Below are 16463 nucleotides of genomic sequence, written 5' to 3'. Positions count from 1 at the left end.
AATAAATAAAGTAAACTTCTTCCTCTCTACAGCAGCCCGTCACAGGCTGAGTCCTTTTCCCACCATTACCCCCCCCCCCCCCAGACCACCATCTTGGTTTACATCACGGAAGGGCTTGACAGTGCCCTCTGGTGGCGGTACTGTGCACTAGGTCAGTTGGACACCAGACTTCAAGGTGGACACACTGGATGGAGTTACTGCCTCAAATTGTTAAAGTAATAAACACTGCACGCAAAGTAAAGACTTATTTCCATCCTATCCAGCAGCCCAGCACAGGCTGAGTCCTTTTCCCGCTAATTCCTAGGAAGAGGTGATGGTCAGATGACCTACGTTAATGGAGGTAGCCCAGGTGCTCTTTTTGCCCTGTGAGAATTTGAACTTCCCGGCATTTTCTGGGGGAGGGGAGGGGGATCAAGGAGGGGGAGAGGAGGGGCTTAGGTTAGTGGAAGCAGCCCAACTTACCTATTTTCACGCCAAAATTTGAATTCCCCGCTGTGATGTCATCGAGACATTGCTATTTTGAATCCGCCATCTTGAACAAATTTGGCAACAGTGCAGAGTGGGGTAAACTGCCCTTGTCCCACTACTCTCGCATGGTGTAAGGAGCACAAAGATTGGACGATTGAACAGTGGAAAAACGTTGTGTGGAGTGACAATTCACTGTACACAATGAGGCGATCCGATGGCACAGTGTGGGTATGGCGAATGCCTGGTGAATGTCATCTGCCAGCGTGTATAGTGCCAACATTCGAATTCAGAGGCGGTGGTGTTATAGTGTGGTCATGCTTTTCATGGAGGGGCTTGCACCCCTTGTTGTTTTGCGTGGCACTATCACAGCAAAGGCCTACATCGATTTTTTAAGCACCTTCTTACTTCTTACTGTGGAAGAGAAATTAGGGGATGGCGATTACATCTTTCAACACGACCGAACACCTGTTAATAATGCATGGCTAGTGGCGAAGTGGTTACAAGACATAACATTTTTGTAATGGAGTAGCCTGCACAGAATCCTGACCTGAATCCTATAGAACACCTTTGGGATGTTTTGGAACGCCGACTTTATGCAAGGCCTCACCAACCAACATCGATACCTCTCCTCAGTGCAGCACTCCTTGGAGAATTGGCTGCCATTCCACAAGAAACCTTCCAGCACCAGATTGAACGTATGCCCACGAGAGTGGATGCTGTCATCAAAGCTAAGGGTGGACCAGCACCATATTGAATTCCAGCATTACCGATGGAGGGCGCCACGAACTTGTAAGTCATTTTCAGCCAGGTGTCCGGATATTTTTCTACATCTACATCTACATGATTACTCTCAATTCACATTTAAGTGCTTGGCAGAGGGTTCATCGAACCACAATCATACTATCTCCCTACCATTCCACTCCCGAACAGCGCGCGGGAAAAACGAACACCTAAACCTTTCTGTTCGAGCTCTGATTTCTCTTATTTTATTTTGATGATCGTTCCTACCTATGTAGGTTGCGCTCAACAAAATATTTTCGCATTCGGAAGAGAAAGTTGGTGACTGAAATTTCGTAGATAGATCTCGCCGCGACGAAAAACGTCTTTGCTTTAATGACTTCCATCCCAACTCGCGTATCATATCTGCCACACTCTCTCCCCCATTACGTGATAATACAAAACGAGCTGCCCTTTTTTGCACCCTTTCGATGTCCTCCGTCAATCCCACCTGGTCAGGATCCCACACTGCGCAGCAATATTCTAACAAAGGACGAACGAGTGTAGTGTAAGCTGTCTCTTTAGTGGACTTGTTGCATCTTCTAAGTGTCCTGCCAATGAAACGCAACTTTTGGCTCGCCTTCCCCACAATATTATCTATGTGGTCTTTCCATTTGAAGTTGTTCGTAATTTTTACACCCAGGTACTTAGCTGAATTGACAGCCTTGAGAATTGTACTATTTATTGAGTAATCGAATTCCAACGGATTTCTTTTGGAACTCATGTGGATCACCTCACACTTTTCGTTATTTAGCGTCAACTGCCACCTGCCACACCATACAGCAATCTTTTCTAAATCGCTTTGCAATTGATACTGGTCTTCGGATGACCTTACTAGACGGTAAATTAGAGCATCATCTGCGAACAACCTAAGAGAACTGCTCAGATTGTTACCCAGGTCATTTATATAGATCAGGAACAGCAGAGGTCCCAGGACGCTTCCCTGGGGAACACCTGATATCACTTCAGTTTTACTCGATGATTTGCCGTCTATTACTACGAACTGCGACCTTCCTGACAGGAAATCACGAATCCAGTCGCATAACTGAGACGATACCCCATAGGCCCGCAGCTTGGTTAGAAGTCGCTTGTGAGGAACGGTGTCAAAAGCTTTCCGGAAATCTAGAAATACGGAATCAATTTGAGATCCCCTGTCGATAGCGGTCATTACTTCGTGCGAATAAAGAGCTAGCTGCGTTGCACAAGAACGATGTTTTCTGAAACCATGCTGATTACGTAACAATAGATCGTTCCCTTCGAGGTGATTCATAATGTTAGAATACAGTATATGCTCCAAAACCCTACTGCAAATCGACGTCAATGATATAGGTCTGTAGTCCGATGGATTACTCCTACTACCCTTCTTAAACACTGGTGCGACCTGCGCAATTTTCCAATCTGTAGGTACAGATCTATCGGTGAGCGAGCGGTTGTATATGATTGCTAAGTAGGGAGCTATTGTATCAGCGTAATCTGAAAGGAACCTAATCGGTATACAATCTGGACCTGAAGACTTGCCCGTATCAAGCGATTTGAGTTGCTTCGCAACCCCTAAGGTATCTACTTCTAAGAAACTCATGCTAGCAGCTGTTCGTGTTTCAAATTCTGGAATATTCCATTCGTCTTCCCTGGTGAAGGAATTTCGGAAAACTGCGTTCAATAACTCCGCTTTAGCGGCACAGTCGTCGGTAACAGTACCATCGGCACTGCGCAGCGAAGGTATTGACTGCGTCTTGCCGCTTGTGCACTTTACATACGACCAGAATTTCTTCGGATTTTCTACCAAATTTCAAGACAATGTTTCATTGTGAAACCTATTAAAGGCATCTCGCATTGAAGTCCGTGCCAAATTTCGCGCGTCTGTAAATTTTAGCCAATCTTCGGGATTTCGCGTTCTTCTGAACTTCGCATGCTTTTTCCGTTGCCTCTGCAACAGCGTTAGGACCTGTTTTGTGTACCATGGGGGATCAGTTCCATCTCTTACCAATTTATGAGGTATGAATCTCTCAATTGCTGTTGCTACTATATCTTTGAATTTGAGCCACATCTCGTCTACATTTGCATAGTCAGTTCGGAAGGAATGGAGATTGTCACTTAGGAAGGCTTCTAGTGACACTTTATCAGCTTTTTTTAAATAAAATTATTTTGCGTTTGTTTCTGGTGGATTTGGAAGAAACAGTATTGAGCCTAGCTACAACGACCTTGTGATCACTAATCCCTGTATCAGTCATGATGCTCTCTATTAGTTCTGGATTGTTTGTGACTAAGAGGTCAAGTGTGTTTTCGCAACCATTTACAATTCGCGTGGGTTCGTGGTCTAACTGCTCGAAATAATTTTCGGAGAAAGCATTTAAGACAATCTCGGAAGATGTTTTCTGCCTACCACCGGTTTTGAACAAGTATTTTTGCCAACATACCGATGGAAGGTTGAAGTCCCCACCAACTATAACCGTATGAGTTGGGTTTTTATTTGTTACGAGACTCAAATTTTCTCTGAACTGTTCAGCAACTATATCATCGGAGTCTGGGGGTCTGTAGAAGGAGCCAATTATTAACTTAGTTCGGCTGTTAAGTATAACCTCCACCCATACCAATTCGCACGGAGTACCTACTCCGACTTCATTACAAGATAAACCACTACAGACAGGCACAAACACTCCACCACCAATTCTGCCTAATCTATCTTTCTTGAACACCGTCTGAGACTTCGTCACATAGTGTATAGTTCATTAATTGTCACCGTGTATCTGTTAGATATCTTATTACTACGTCACTGTAAACGAAACTTTAAGGCATTCTGATGCATTAATAGCCATCAACGTTTTTCTTAATCATATTTCAGCTACGTAATTTTCATATCAAAAATCGTGTACAGTCACAGGTTCTGTAAACGCTACTTGTGCTCTGATTGCCTCGCTGTTAATACGTATTGTGCAAATGAATGACACTGCTTCCTGCTTTGTAGGGTAACATGCGCGCGGGATATAGTTAATGGTGAGAAAAAAATTGTACTCAATGTTTTTCGCAAAACTGAGAGAAAAATTTGCTTTGACATTTTTCGAGAAACACAGTATATAATAAATTGTTCAAATGGCTCTGAGCACTATGGGACTTAACTTCTGAGGTCATCAGTCCCCTAGAACTTAGAACTACTTAAACCTAATTAACCTAAGGACACCACACACATCCATGCCCGAGGCAGGATTCGAACCTGCGACCGTAGCGCTCGCGCGGTTCCAGACTGTAGCGCCTAGAACCGCTCGGCCACTGCGGCCGGCATAATAAATAAAAGGTTGTATTTCAATTACATGCGTGACGTAATCGGTAGCATCGGAGAAGCATAAATGTGTATGCTATGCGGCTGCGGATCGAATCTTGTTGTGGTCTATAATTTTATTCGGTTTGAATATCTAAATCATTTAAACATGAATTTCATCAAAAATTAACTGAAGAGCCAGAGAAAGTGGTACCTGAAACTGATACATCGTGTAGGGTCCCCACGAGCACGCATATGTGCCGCAGCACGATGTGGCATGCATTCGACTAATGTCTGAATTAGTGCTGGAGGGAGTTGACTCCGTGAATCCTGCAGGGCTGTCCATAAATCCCTAAGAGTACGACGGCGTGGAGATCTCTTCTGAACAGCACGTTGCAAGGTATACCAGATATGTTCAATAATGTTAGTTTCTGGGGAGTCTGGTGGCCAAATGAAGTGTTTAAAAGGAGGGCGTTCTGGAGCCACTCTGTAGCAATTCTGGTCGGGTGTTGCATTGTCCTGCTGGAATTGGCCCAGTCCATTGGAATGCACAATGGACATGAATGGATGCAAGTGATCAGACAGGACGCTTAGGTACGTGTCACTTGTAAGGGGTCCCTATAACTCCAACTGCACACGCCCCATACCGTTACAGAGCCTCCACCAGCTTCAACAGTCCTCTGCTGACATGCAGGGTCCATGGATTGATGAGGTTGCCTCCATGCCCGTACACGTCCATCCGCTCGATAGAATTTGAAATGAAACTTTGCCGACCAGGCAATATGTTTCCAGTCATCAGCAGTCCAACGTAGGTGTTGACGGGCCCAGGCGAGGTGTAAAGCTTTATGTCGTGCAGTCATCAAGGGTACACGAGTGGGACTTCGGCTCCAAATGCCCATATCGATGTTTCGTTGAATGATTCGCACACTGACACTTGTTGACGGCCCAGCATTGAAATCTGCAGCAATTTGCGGAAAGGCTGCACTTTCATCACGTTAAACGTTCCTCTTCAGTGGTCGTTGGCCCCGTTCTTGCAGGATATTTTTTCCGGCCACAGTGATGTACGAGAAAAATTGGAAATTTGTGGCAATGTCTTATGGGACCAAACGGCTGAGGTCATCGGTCCCTAAGCTTACGCACTGCTTTATCTAAATTAAACTAACTTATGCTAAGGACAACACACACACCCATGCCCGAGGGAGGACTCGAACCTCCGACGGTGGGAGCTACGCGGACCGTGCAAGACGCCCGTGACCGCGGGGCTACACCGCGCGGCAATGTCGGAGATTTTATGTTTTACCTGATTCCTGAAATTCACGGTACACTAGGGAAATGGTCGTACGGAAAAATCCCCATTTCATCGCTACCTCGGAGATAGTGTGTCCCATCGCTCGTGCGCCGACTAGAACACCACGTTCAAATTCACTTAAATCTTGACAACCTACCATTATAGCAGCAGTAAGCGATCTAACAACTGCGCCAGAAACTTGTTGTCTTATATAGGCGTTGCCGACCGCAGCGCCGTATTCTGCCTGTTTACATATCTCTGTATTTGAATACGCACGCCTGTACCTGTTTCTTTGGCGCTTCAGAGTATTTTAATTAACTCATGATTAACCATCATGTTTCAAGAAATATGCACGTCTTCTAGTTTCTAACTCTGAATTTCACTGTAAATATTAATTTTTAATCATCGATATTTTATGAAAGACTATCAATGTTAAGAAAACATTACACAATTAAATTTTTTGGAAAAAATTTAAAAATCAAGTACTCTTTGTTTGAATATTCCCATTGTTTTGTAGAAAAGATTTAGTCTCACACGAGCCAGAGTGATAAGCGTCCTAGAAAGATAAGGAACAATAATTTTCAACTCTTTGAGCACACTGTACAAATGCCGCATTTTTACAGTGGTTCTCGTACCACTGCAATCTGGACCCAACAGAATTGATATGAAGCCAAGATAAGGGATTTGGCGCTAGAAAGAAAAAGACATTTAAGCTGCTAAACGTACTGGAAGGAATGCATGAGGCTTTGTGACACCTCACTGCCGAACGATGGCGAATTGCAGAACAGCCCGTCATAAAAGGGGAGGAGGAAAAGTGGGTTTTTTGGTGGCTTGGGATTCTGTTGCTGGTCGCCACGTTACCAATGTAGCAGTACTGAAATGTATTCCTCGGGGTCTGATATGGAAGGAGTTTACTGATTACCTGTCGACTGACTGTAATATAGTTCAAATGGTTCTGAGCACTATGGGACTTAACATCTGAGGTCATCAGTCCCCTAGAACTTAGAACTACTTGAACCTAACTAACCTAAGGGCATCACACACATCCATGCCCGACGCAGGATTCGAACCTGCGACCGTAGCAGTCGCGCGGTTCCTGACTGGTGCGCCTAGAACCGCTCGGCCACCACGGCCGGCTGACTGTAATACCTCCAGTGGCTTCAATATTCAGCTACATGGAAAATCAGCAGAGCGCTTTTACGCTACACATAGCTCATGCAGAAAGTCAGGAATTTTCGTCACTCTCGTTTTTAATTACAACACTATGTTAGCTAAGATCGAGAGCATGTTGTGTTTTCTGTTCGGTCACCTAAGTAGCTTTCGCCTGACTTTTGCCACATGTTATTTCTTTCTGCTTAAAAATTAAATGATATTCAAAGCTATATTGTTCACTATTGTTATTACGTCTTTACTACAACCGTTCACATTACTGCAGGTTAGTTGGATCACTTACCTGCTCAGTGCTGCCCAAGTTAAATGCTCCGGTAAAGCTGTTGCCCCGCATCATAGCCGAGTCGATGTACGCGTAACGCACAGGATAAAACGTATTCTCATTATCGTACTCGACTGTACTCGGGCCGGCTTGGCTCCCGCTTCACACGAAAAGAAATCCAATGAGGTTCCAGCAACCGCCGAAAAATACGAAGTGAAATGTTTACATGAGGTTTATTCCAATGATGAACGGAGTATAGCTATATTTATTATTCTGCAAATGACGTAAATAATGATGTAGTGTTGTTCAGTACATAGTAATAGAACCCAGTACGTTGTCCTCGAAGGTGAGTGTTCATCGGAGGTGAGGGTATCATCTGGAGTTCCCCAGGGAAGTGTGGTAGGTCTGCTGTTGTTTTCTATCCACATAATTGATCTTTTGGATAGGGTGGATAGCAATGTGCGGCTGTTTGCTGATGATGCTGTGGTGTACGGAAAGGTGTCGTCGTTGAGTGACTGTAGGAGGATACAAGATGACTTGGACAGGATCTGTGATTGGTGTAAAGAATGACAGCGAACTCTAAATATAGATAAATGTAAATTAATGCAGATGAATGGGAAAAAAATCTCGTAATGTTTCAATACTCCATTTGTAGTGTAGCGCTTGACACAGTCACGTCGGTTAAATATTTGGGCGTAACATTGCAGTGCGATATGAAGTGGGACAAGCATGTAATGGCAGTTGTGGGGAAGGCGGATAGTCGTCTTCGGTTCATTGGTAGAATGTTGGGAAGATGTGGTTCATCTTAAAAGAAGACCGCTAATAAAACACTAATACGACCTATTCTTGAATACTGCTCGAACGTTTGGGATCCCTATCACATCGGATTGAGGGAGGACATAGAAGCAATTCAGAGGCGGGCTGCTAGATTTGTTACTGGTAGGTTTGATCATCACGCGAGTGTTACGGAAATGCTTCAGGAACTCGGAGGGAGTCATTAGAGGAAAGGAGGCGTTCTTTTCGCGAATCGCTACTGAGGAAATTTAGAGAACCAGCATTTGAGGCTGACTGCAGTATAATTTTACTGCCGCCAACTTATATTTCGCGGAAAGACCACAAAGATAAGATAAAAGAGATTAGGGCTCGAACAGAGGCTTATAGGCAGTCATTCTTCCCTCGTTCTATTTGGGAGTGGAACAGGGAGAGAAGATGCTATTTGTGGTACGAGGTACCCTCCGCCACGCACCGTATGGTGGATTGCTCAGTATGTATGTAGATGTAGATGTAGATGTAGATAGTCCTCAGCCGCCAATAGAAATATCTGCACTTTTACCTGTTACACCCTGTATGTATGGGATGTTTCAAAATTACACCGCAAACTTCAACAGGCTGTGGAAGGTATCTCGAGGAACAAAATGAAGATAGGAACTCGTGTCCGGAAACTTCATCCAACGACACTACAGATCTTCAAAGTTAGCGCCGGCACTTGGCACTAGGCCTCCCGTCTGGCAGCAGGCATGACGTTGTACGCGTACGGACCACGGACAGGTCGAGACTCGAGGCATCTGAATTCGGTTATCGCGACTGATTGCCACGATCGCCAGTGGAACAGATGGAGCTAGCTCCTGCATAGATTTGCCTTGTACCCTACATGTGTTACGCTCTGCTGACGGTGTCGAACTTGGGCTTCTGTCCATAGTGTATTGTCTTCCAGAACTCTCTACACAATCTCCGATGTTTTGCAGTATACTATATAGCATATAACAAATAGTGAACGAGAGCGTCAGAATTACGGGGGCCAACATCGGCCTATGCAGCAGCCATCGCCATCTACTTCACTGGAGTGTGCTCCAGTCGTCCGCATTACACGAATAGCAGCAGACATTGTGAGTCGTAAGTGCCTCTATTGAATTTAAAGGACAGGAGCTATGAATGCAAGAAACCGGGGAGGGGCCATATACAGGGTGTTACAAAAAGGTACGGCCAAACTTTCAGGAAACATTCCTCACACACAAATAAAGAAAAGATGTTATGTGGACATGTGTCGGAAACGCTTCATTTCCATGTTAGAGCTCATTTCAGTTTCGTCAGTATGTACTGTACTTCCTCGATTCACCGTCAGTTGGCCCAATTGAAGGAAGGTAATGTTGACTTCGGTGCTTGTGTTGACATGCGACTCATTGCTCTACAGTACTAGCATCAAGCACATCAGTACGTAGCATCAACAGGTTAGTGTTCATCACGAGCGTGGTTTTGCAGTCAGTGCAATGTTTACAAATGCGGAGTTGGCAGATGCCCATTTGATGTATGGATTAGCACGGGGCAATAGCCGTGGAGCGGTACGTTTGTATCGAGACAGATTTCCAGAACGAGGTAATTCTTCGTGCAGTTGACGATAACCCTAATGTCAGCGTCAGAGAAGTTGCTGCTGTACAAGGTAACGTTGACCACGTCACTGTATGGAGAGTGCTACGGGAGTACCAGTTGTTTCCGTATCATGTACAGTGTGTGCAGGCACTATCAGCAGCTGATTGGCCTCCACGGGTACACTTCTGCGAATGGTTCATCCAACAATGTGTCAATCCTCATTTCAGTGCAAATGTTCTCTTTACGGATGAGGCTTCATTCCAACGTGATCAAATTGTAAATTTTCACAATCAACATGTGTGGGCTGACGAGAATCCGCACGCAATTGTGCAATCACGTCATCGACACAGATTTTCTGTAAACGTTTGGGCAGGCATTGTTGGTGATGTCTTGATTGGGCCCCATGTTCTTCCACCTGCGCTCAATGGAGCACGTTATCATGATTTCATACGGGATACTCTACCTGTGCTGCTAGAACATGTGCCTTTACAAGTACGACACAACATGTGGTTCATGCACGATGGAGCTCCTGCACATTTCAGTCGAAGTGTTCGTACGCTTCTCAACAACAGATTCGGTGACCGATGGATTGGCAGAGGCGGATCAATTTCATGGCCTCCACGCTCTCCTGACCTCAACCCTCTTGACTTTCATTTATGGGGGCATTTGAAAGCTCTTGTCTACGCAACCTCGTTACCAAATGTAGAGACTCTTCGTGCTCGTATTGTGGACGGCTGTGATACAATACGCCATTCTCCAGGGCTGCATCAGCGCATCAGGGATTCCATGCGACGGAGGGGGAATGCATGTATCCTCGCTAACGGAGGACATTTTGAACATTTCCTGTAACAAAGTGTTTGAAGTCACGTTGGTACGTTCTGTTGCTGTGTGTTTCCATTCCATGATTAATGTGATTTGAAGAGAAGTAATAAAATGAGCTCTAACATGGAAAGTAAGCGTTTCCGGACACATGCCCACATAACATATTTTCTTTCTTTGTGTGTGAGGAATGTTTCCTGAAAGTTTGGCCGTACCTTTTTGTAACACCCTGTATGTAGACACTGTGGCAGGAATCAGGCAACAGGATCCAAGGAGCGCACGTTACCGTTATTCTGTTGGTGCAGAAAATTAAACGCACTAGCCAAAGTGAACAACATGTAAAGCAAACGTTAAAAACAAAATGTTGCATTGCGATTGAGACTGTTCTCTTCACTTGTTTAAATTAGTTTATTAGACCTCTGGCACTCTCTGCAACAATGCTTTCACCACTTACAAATGAAATACAGTTATAATAGGTGCTCAAAAAGTCTGCCTCCAGCGTAAAATCATGCCCGACGTCTCCTTATCATTAACTGTTGCACTCGCTCAAAGATATTGGGCATGGTGCGAACAATCTCACACGCTGCATGTAGCCTTACCACTCGGTCTTTCGCTGACTCCACCAGGGTTTGGTACACAATATTCTTCAGATGTCCCCACAGGAAAAACACCACTAGGCTGAAGCCAGGCGGCCGAGGCAGCCACGCTAGAGGGCCAGCTCGACCAGTCCAGCGATCCCCAAAAATCTCTCATCTGGACTTTTGGCAGATCAACTGAAGTTTGTGGGCGTGCCATTGTGCTGGAATCACATATGGAAACAGACTGCAAGTGGCACCTCCTCCAGTACTTTCGGCAGCACATCCTGGATGAATGTTGTGTAGCTGTCACCTGTCAGTCGAGGGGGAGGCGTGTAGGGTCCAGTCAAGTAATTGTGGACCATGCCAGCACTTACATCAATGGTGTACTTTTCATGATGACCTGGTTCGTTGATGGCGTTGTAGTTCACCTCAGCCCACCAGCGACAACTGTGGGCATTGACCACACTCATGGGAGGAGTACTTCTCATACAACCTCTATCATATTGACGCCATGTGAAACCTTCCATTTCTCCCGGATGCCGATGGATGGCCCCACACATGGAGTGGTGGGGCTGAGGCTTATTGGGATAACATTGCCCATAGATGCTTAACACTGTGTACCCATTGCCTCTCACCTCACCATGTACCAGGTGATCAAAAAGTCAGTATAAATTTGAAAACTTAATAAACCATGGAATAATGTAGATAGAGAGGTAAAAATTGACACACATGCTTGGAATGACATGGGGTTTTATTAGAACCAAAAAAAAAAAAAATAACGTTGACAAAATGTCCGACAGATGGCGCTGGACAACTACCGTGACGGGTGAGAGGTACGCCGATATGTTACAGAATCGCATCATCCCCAGCCTGGCTGATAAACACCTGCTGGAACGTACGATGTTTATGCAGGATGGCGCTCCACCCCATATTGCTAGACGCGTGAAAGATTTCTTGCGCCGGCCGGAGTGGCCGTGCGGTTCTAGGCGCTACAGTCTGGAGCCGAGCGACCGCTACGGTCGCAGGTTCGAATCCTGCCTCGGGCATGGATGTGTGTGATGTCCTTAGGTTAGTTAGGTTTAATTAGTTATAAGTTCTAGGCGACTGATGACGTCAGAAGTTAAGTCGCATAGTGCTCAGAGCCACTTTTTTTATCTCTTGCGCGCGTCGTTTGGTGATTATCGTGTACTCAGCCGCCACTTTCGTCATGCTTGGCCTCCCAGGTCCCCAGACCTCAGTCCGTGCGATTATTGGCTTTGAGGTTACCTGAAGTCGCAAGTGTATCGTGATCGACCGACATCTCTAGGGATGCTGAAAGACAACATGAGACGCCAATGCTTCACCATAACTCCGGACATGCTTTACAGTGCTGTTCACAACATTATTCCTCGACTACAGCTATTGTTGAGGAATGATGGTGGACATATTGAGCATTTCCTGTAAAGAACATCATCTTTGCTTTGTCTTCCTTTGTTGTGCTAATTATTGCTATTTTGATCAGATGAAGCTCCATCTGTCGGACATTTTTCGAACTTTTGTATTTTTTGGTTCTAATAAAACCCCATGTTATTCCAAGCATGTGTGTCAATTTGTGCCTCTCTATCTACATTATTCATTGATTTATTCAGTTTTCAAATTTATACTGACTTTTTGATCACCCGGTATATAAATTTATTACTATCCGAGAAAATGTGATTTGTATGGCCTCTTTTAGTTTTTCAGAAGTAACTGTGAAGAATAAATAAATAATCACTGTAAACAAAATGCGCGTCACGCTGCTTGGCCCAAGTGAATGTGTCCGTGCTGTGGTACACCAGCACGTGACAAACCACAGCTGAGCGCTGTGTTTCTGCTGCACATGTTTGTCGTTTCTTTTGCCGCGACTTAGCGGTCTCTACAGTGCTGGTGCGACAGGCGTCACCAGGTTTAACCCCATCTGACGTCCAGGTTGCTGTCAGGTACATTGCGAGACATTCTGCCTGCGGTCTGTTCATGTACAAAATCAAGCCTCCTGCTGGAGGGGAGGGAAGGCAGCAGTCGTTGGCATTTGTAACTTGGACACTCTGTAGTTTCATTGGATGACGTTTCTGGACATGAGTTCCTATACTCATTTTGTTCCTCAAGACACCTTCTGCATACCCTCGAACCCTGTTGGTTTAATTTTAAAACACACTATGTATATACAGTGCGAAGCGAATTCGCGCACTCGGGGTTTGCAGCGTGATTCCTCACATGCCTGCCATAAAAAATGTCATCTATTAGCGTACGGTGTACGGCTCTATAGGGGGCTGCAGGTAAGTTGGCGGCTGAGTGGATCGTTCTGCGCAGAGAGAAAGGGAGAATGCTTGCGAAGTCGCCAGTTTGCCCTTTCAGTGCTGTCAGGGCTGCAATGACAGGCATCAGCTGAGTGGGCTGCTAAGCGGTCACGCGCCTAACAACATTTTTATTCGTAAGAGTTTCACCATCCAATGTAGAACTTATACACTTAGTAGGGAATATTCTACATATACTTTAAGTTCACATTTCAGCCATGCTTTCTGAGTATGTTTGTCTCGCTATTTCAGTGTATTCTAATCTGGATTTGATCTGCTGATTTTGATACAGTCCATGCAATTGAAGAAGTAATGCCTTTTTCGTCTTTATACAACGTCGGTGGTGACGCTTCCTTTGTGAGGGAACAGTCTTCATCTTGAGGCCGAGACCAGTTTGAAATATTTGACAAGATATACTTAAATTTTTCATTTATGTTGCCATGAACACGCAGTTGCTACGCAGATTAATGTATACAGCAAGCAACGTCGTAGTCACGTAAATGAACAATATACTATTGATTTTGTAGACAATGCAATTGCCAGCCACTATTTCAGAACGACCACAGGGAGCAAGAAAACGGACATAACTGAAATGATTTTCATTATGGAAGTGAAAATACTGTGCTCAAGCGAAAACGACAGCAACGAGACTGAATTTCGATAGAAACTTGACATTACAGAAATTACAAATGACATTTTAGCAAAGAATACCTTGACCAACGAAGACAGGCAGTCATGTAAACACATATATAGAACTGCGCAAGAAAAGCCCCACTGATCAGTGTGTAATAAGACTGAAATATGTCTGGGACAAAACATAAACAGTGTACTGAGTGTTACGTAACAGTGGCATTAATGTAACGTGTTTCGAAATAATGCTAACTGTTGGTCATAAACGTATGCTTTATATGTTCAGGTCAAACTAATGAACAATTCGCGTAACTAATCTTGTACTTGCCCAGTTTGTCAAATCATAACAAGATGAAAAAAGACTGATTTTGTGAAATGTGAGAAATTATTTGCATGTACGCTTACGATAGCTACTGGCGATCACTATTTGCTTCTACACAAATAAAATGTAAAACTGCATAATCATAGTTTCAAAGACGGATTCATGTTGTTGTTGTGGTCTTCAGTCGTGAGACTGGTTTGATGCAGCTCTCCATGCTACTCTATCCTGTGCAAGCTTCTTCATCTCCCAGTACCTACTGCAACCTACATCCTTCTGAATCTGCCTGGTGTATTCATCTCTTGGTCTCCCTCTACGATTTTTACCCTCCACGCTGCCCTCCAATACTAAATTGGTGATCCCTTGATGCCTCAGAACGTGTCCTACCAACCGATCCCTTCTTCGAGTCAAGTTGTGTCACAAAGTCCTCTTCTCCCCAATCCTATTCAATACCTCCTCATTAGTTATGTGATCTACCCATCTAATCTTCAGCATTCTTCTGTAGCAGCACATTTAGAAAGCTTCTATTCTCTTCTTGTCCAAACTATTTACCGTCCATGTTTCACTTCCATACATGGCTACACTCCATACAAATACTTTCAGAAACGACTTCCCTACTCTTAAATCTATACTCGACGTTAACAAATTTCTCTTCTTCAGAAACGCTTTCCTTGCCATTGCCAGTCTACATTTTATATCCTCTCTACTTCGACCATCATCAGTTATTTTGCTCCCCAAATACCAAAACTCCTTTATTACTTTAAGTGTCTCATTTCCTAATCTAATTCTCTCAGCATCACCCGACTTATTTCGACTACATTCCATTAACCTCGTTTTGCTTTTGTTGATGTTCATCTTATATCCTCCCTTCAAGACACTATCCACTCTGTTCAACTGCTCTTGAAAGTCCTTTGCTGGCTCTGACGGAATTACAAAGTCATCGGCGAACCTCAAAGTTTTTATTTCTTCTTCATGGATTTTAATACCTACTCCGAATTTTTCTTTTGTTTCCTTCAATGATTGCTCAATATAGAGATTGGATAACATCGGGGAGAGGCTACAGCCCTGTCTCACTCCCTTCCCAACCACTGCTTCCCTTTCGTGCCCCTCGACTCTTAAAACTGCCTTCTGGTTTCTGTACAAATTGTAAACAGCCTTTCGCTCCCTGTATTTTATCCCTGCCACCTTCAGAATTTGAAAGAGAGTATTCCAGTCAACACTGTCAAAAGCTTTCTCTAAGTCTACAAATGCTAGAAACGCAGGTTTGAATTTTTCTTAATCTAGCTTCTAAGATAAGTAGTAGGGTCAGTATTGCCTCATGTGTTCCAATATTTCTACGGAATCCAAACTGACCTTCCCCGAGGTCGGCTTCTACTAGCTTTTCCATTCGTCTGTAAAGAATTCGTGTTAGTATTTTGCAGCCGTGGCTTGGGTAATTTTCACATCTGTCAACACCTGTTTTCTTTGGGATTGGAATTATTACATTCTTCTTGAAGTCTGAGGGTATTTCGCCTGTCTCATACATCTTGCTCACCAGATGGTAGAGTTTTGTCAGGACTGGCACTTCCAAGGCTGTCAGTAGTTCTAATTGAGTGTTGTCTACTCCCGGGGCCTTGTTTCGACTTAGGTCTTTCAGTGCTCTGTCAAACTCTTCACGCAGTATGATATCTCCCATTTCATCTTCATCTACATCCTCTTCCATTACCATATTATTGTCCTCAAGTACATCGCCCTTGTATAGACCCCCTATATACTCCTTCCACCTTTCTGCTTTCCCTTCATTGCTTAGAACTGGGTTGCCATCTGAGCTCTTGATATTCATACCAATGGTTCTCTTTTCTCCAAAGGTCTCTCTAATTCTCCTATAGGCACTATCTATCTTACCCCTAGCGAGATAAGCCTCTACATCCTTACATTTGTCCTCTAGCCATCCCTGCTTAGCCATTTTGCACTTCCTGTCGATCTCATTTTTGAGACGTTTGTATTCGTTTTTGCCTGCTTCATTTACTGCATTTTTATATTTTCTCCTTTTATCAATTAAATTCAATATTTCTTCTGTTACCCAAGGATTTCTACTAGCCCTCGTCTTTTTACCTACTTGATCCTCTGCTGCCTTCACTACTTCATCCCTCAAAGCTACCCATTCTTCTTCTACTATGTTTCATTCCCCCATTCCTGTCAATTGCTTCCTTATACTCTCCCTGAAACTCTGTACAA

The sequence above is a fragment of the Schistocerca cancellata genome, chromosome 4 (assembly GCF_023864275.1).
Source record: "Schistocerca cancellata isolate TAMUIC-IGC-003103 chromosome 4, iqSchCanc2.1, whole genome shotgun sequence".
Classification (NCBI taxonomy): domain Eukaryota; kingdom Metazoa; phylum Arthropoda; class Insecta; order Orthoptera; family Acrididae; genus Schistocerca; species Schistocerca cancellata.
This window is presented reverse-complemented; position numbering follows the sequence as displayed.